The sequence below is a fragment of the Sciurus carolinensis genome, chromosome 3, assembly GCF_902686445.1.
Source record: "Sciurus carolinensis chromosome 3, mSciCar1.2, whole genome shotgun sequence".
Lineage (NCBI taxonomy): Eukaryota > Metazoa > Chordata > Mammalia > Rodentia > Sciuridae > Sciurus > Sciurus carolinensis.
This window is the reverse complement of record NC_062215.1, coordinates 26,934,237-26,938,988: the sequence shown is the minus strand read 5'-3', so window position 1 is coordinate 26,938,988 and position 4,752 is coordinate 26,934,237. Positions and strand designations below refer to the sequence as shown.

At 44.0% G+C, this 4,752-nt stretch overlaps 2 pseudogenes; both read left to right on the top strand.

Moving 5' to 3' along the window:
- Window positions 1-2,176: 2,176 nt before the first annotated feature.
- On the top strand, window positions 2,177-3,177 carry LOC124979285 (heat shock protein HSP 90-beta-like; annotated as a pseudogene).
- Window positions 3,178-3,507: 330 nt separating this feature from the next.
- LOC124979284 (heat shock protein HSP 90-beta-like) lies at window positions 3,508-4,491 on the top strand (annotated as a pseudogene).
- Window positions 4,492-4,752: the final 261 nt, after the last annotated feature.

Sequence of the window (4,752 nt, the reverse complement as noted above, 5' to 3'; positions counted from 1 at the left end):
GATGAAAGTATTCAGACAGCCTCTTGGAAAAACTGTTCCTCTCTCCACCATAGAAGTAAGTGAAAGGCTCAGGCAACAATCATTGCTTAAACACTAATGGCAAGATGTTTCTGTGGCCCTGAAGGGTGGGGTCTGCACAGAGAAGTTGTCCTTGTCTTTCCCAAAGACAGCACAAACTCCTATAATGTCCAACATGGCAGAATGAACCCTGTTCTTTGGTAGGTGCCAGGAGACAGTCTCGGTAGAACCCAAGAAGCAGAGATGTTTCCCCCCCCACCCCAAATCTAAGGATGAGCCGGGTAGGAAGAGAAAATTCTCTATAAACTCACTGGATCTTTGGGTCTTCATCCAGTACTTGTGATGCCCCACCCCTCCAAGGATAGGAAAGGAAAGTTAAGAAGACTGAACACAAACTGGCTGGTGTTACTGCTTCTTAGCCGACAACTGAGATGATGGGGAGAATTCTAAGAGGATTAACATACCGATAACTGATCATTACCTTGCCTGGTCAGTCCAGGAAGTCAGTGTTAAGGCTGGTGATAGGAGGAAGGGGATCTAAAGGCCTTTCAAAAACACAGGGCATATGGTGGCACTGCAGACCACTTAAATCATGACTTCTAGAGGGAAGGCCTGGGTATTAAGATTTGTTAAACAGTTGGAAATGGCCTCGTGGCAGGGCTGGGACAACAGTCAGGCAAGGGACCCAGTGTGTTCTCACTCATCCTACTTCCCTGAGACCCACTCCTGCCAGTCACTGGGCTAAGTGAAGGTAATAAGAGTGACACTAGCCGGGCTCTATTGGGTCACAGAGTTCATGGTCTTCTGCTGGAGCCTGCTGCCCTGCCTCTGAGAATGAGGATATGGTGCCCAGGGACCAGGGATGCCATCTAAGACAGGGCTCCCAGGTTTGGGGAACTCTCAGATATGAACAAATGAAAAATGAGGAAACCAACGATACTGGTTGAACAGCTTTTTGTTTTTCCACAAAAGGGAATGTGGAATTTTTTTTTTTTAAAAAAAGAACTACCACTGATCATTGAGATCAGTTCATAACATGGATCTCCTTTTAAGTCCTCTGGACCGTAAAAGCCTTTGGAGGAGGTTCTTAGAGTTTTCCAGTTTTTCAAAAACTGGCTGTCCAGTTTTTCAGCTACAGCCCAAAGCCAGGAATTTGAAAGGGAATCATGATAACAGCAACTCATGGTGATTCTGTCAGATGCTTGTTGAACACTGTGCTAACCCTGTGCCTAACCTGCTGCATAACCTCCCTTTTGTGACCTCTCTGAAGTCTCACAGCAACCCTGGGTAGTCCTTGTATCCATTGGGGCTGAGAACAAGACACTGGAACAACTCTGGATATTTTAAACAGAAAGTGGTTTAATAAGTAAAATAGGTAAAATCATTAAGTAAAATCATTAGAAGAGCTAAAAAAAAAAAAAAAAAAGATGTGGTCTAGGAGCCCAGGATTGGTTTCCAGAATAATAAAAACGGGTCAGTTTGGGAGATACCATCCTGAAAGCTAATAGTAGGGTTACTAAGTCCACAGCAGCCCCATTTCTGTGAACCAGAGATTGGAAACCAGAATCCAGGCTCTTCAGTCCCCATAACCACTACTCACCCAGGAGGCTGGAGACAGGACACGAACACAAAACCTAGCTACAAAACCCCTCACTCCCACTTGACAGTGGAAGGTTCAAGAAAAAGGTCTGTGCTTCTGCCTCACTTGGCCATCCAAATGCTGGGCATGTGTCTAATTAGCTGGCTCTCTATTGCATCCTGAACCCTAGCTGCAGAGGCATCTGGAAAATGTAGATTGTAGCTTTCCAGCTTTCAAGAAGTTAGCCTTTAAGAAGGGTGAAATGAAGACGAAGAAAGCCAATGGACAGCATTACTAGCCAGTGCTTAGTAATTACTAGTATTACTTCTATACTTACAGATAAGAAAACTGAGCAGGAAGATGTTAAATAATTTTCCCACCATAACAGCAAGTTACCAGTGAAACCAAGATTTGAACTGTAGGGGGTCTGACTTCAGAGGGCTCACTCTTAAAATGATCCCTTTCAAGAAAGGGCAGTGTAGCTCTTGAGTCATCCCCACACAGTCCAGGAGCCATGTGCAAGTCAGACATGACCCAGGTCATACTGCTCTGTAGTACCTGCAGTCCCTTCCCTTCAAGATGCCTGATGAAGTGCATCATGAGGAGATGAGGACCTTTGCCTTTTAGGCAGAAATTGCCCAACTCCTGTCTCTCATCATCAATACCTCCTATTCTGACAAAGAAATTGGGGTTCAGGGGTTGACCTCTATTTATGATGCCTTGGACCAGATTTTCTACGAGAGCCTGACAGACTCTTCCAAGTGGACAATGGTAAAGCTGGAAATTAGCATCATCCCCAACTCTTAGAAATGCAGCCTGACTTTGGTGGATACAGCATTGACCAAGGCTGACCTCATAAATAATTTGGGAACTATTTATTCAGATTTGTGTAGCTGTGACCGAAATACCTCACAAGAACAATTCAGAAGAATAAAATTCTATTTTGGGCTCATGGTTTCAGAGCTTCAGTCTGTGGTCGACCAACTCCATTGCTCTGAGCTGGAGGTGAGGCAGAACATCATGGCAGAAGAGCTGGTGGAGGAAAGTTGTTCCCCTCATTGTGGCCAGGAAGGAGAGAGAGAGCCAGGAGCAGAGACAAGATATAATTCCCAAGGGCACACGCCCAATGACCTACTTCCTCCAGCCACACCTACAGTTACTACCCAGTAGTTCACTCAAATTATTAAACCATCAAATGGATTAATCCACTGATAAAATTACAGTTCTCATTATGACCTCTGAACCTTCCTGCATTGGTTCATCCTTTCAAACCATAAGTTTGGGGAAGACATTTCTAGATCTAAACCATCAGAAATAATTTCCAAGTCTGATATTAAAACATTTATGGAGGTTCTTCAGGCTGGTACAAACATCTCCATGATAGGGCAATTTGGTGTTGAATTTTATTCTGCCTATCTGGTGGCAGGGAAAGTGGTTGTGACACAAAGCACAATGATGGACGGGACAGCTGGGGGTCTTCTGCTGGGGCATCCTTCACCATTTGTGCAGCTCACCATGAGCCTATTGGCTGGGGTATGGAAGAGATCCTCCAACTCAGAGCAGACAAGGCAGACTACTAAGGAGAGAGACAGGCCAAAAAAAAAAAAAGAAGAAGAAGAAGAATCAGTCATAGTTCAGAAGCTATCCCATCATCCTCTGTTTGGAGAAGGACAAGAGAAGGAAATTGGTGTTGATGAGTCAGAGGAGAAATGTGGAAAAGACCATTGAGATAAGGATGAAGCCTGAGATGGAAGACGCAGGCTTGGGTGAGGAGGATGACACAGGTAAGGATAACACAAAGAAAACCCAGATTAAGGAGAAATATAGCTGAGGAGATAGCTCAGTCGGTAGAGTGCTTGCCTTGCAAGCACAAGGCCCTGGGTTCGATCCCCAGCACCGCAAAAAAAAAAAAAAAAAAAAAAAAAAAGGAGAAATATATTGATCAGAAAGAACCAAACAAGACCAAGCCCATCTGGACCAGAAACCCCAATGACATCACCCAGGAGGAATACGGAGTATTCCTAAGAACCTCAGCATGTGTCTGGGAAGCTGACTTAGCAGTCACACAATTCTCTGTATAAGGTCAGTTAGAATTCAGGGCACTGCTGGTCAGCCCTCAGCAGGTTCCCTTTGACTTCTTTGAGAACAAGAAAAAGAACAACATTGAACCCTGTGTCCATCGTGTATCCTTCATGGACAGCTGTGATGAGCTGATGCAGGAGTATCTCAACTCTATCTGTGCTGTGGTGGACTCCAAGGACCTGCCTCTGAACTCCTCCAGAGAAATGGTCCCGCCGAACAAAATCTTGAAAGGCATCCACAAAACCATGTTAAGAAGTGCCTTGAATTCTTCTCTGAGCTGGCAGAAGACAAAGGGAACTCCAAAGAATTCTTCAGGCATTCTCTAAAATTCTAAAGCTTGGAATCCATGAAGATTTTACTAAGCAATGACACCTTTCAGAGCTGCTGAGCTAGCATGTCTCCCAGGCTGGAGATGAGATGTATCACAGTAGGTCTCTCCCAGGAAGGAAACTCAGAAAGCCATCTATGACCTCTCTGGTGAAACCAAAGAGCAGATAGTCAACTCTGTCAAGTGGAGCGTGTGTGGAAGCAGGGCTTTGAAGCAGTGTATACATGCTTGTTGGTGAGTACTGTGTGCAACAGCTCAAGGAGTTTGATGGGAAGAACCTGGAGTTACCTGAGGAGGAGCAAGAGGAGAAGAAAATGGAAGAAATCGAGAAGTCTGAGAACCTCTGCAAGCTCATAAAAAATAGCTGGATAAGAAGGTTAAGAAGGTAACAATTTCCAATAGGGCTGCAGAGCCGCCCTCGGTGGCCTTGTCCATCTGGCTTCTGCTGCTACTGACTAATGCTTTTTTCTTCTCTTGTGTCTAAGGCAGGAAACAGGGACCCCAAGTCTCATCCCTCTCTAATTGGACAGCAGAATTGTATGCTGTGTATCGCAGGTTTTGTTATCACTGTTATTTTGTTCTGGAATTAAAGTATGTGAAATAAAGAAGTTTTATACAAAAAGAAAGGGCCCTTTACAGCCTTAGATAGCATATTATAAAAAAAGATATACTTTTTTTAACTGCAGAAAATTTTAACATAAAACTTTATATTTTGCTATTATGCTATCAAAAAAAAATTGTCAAT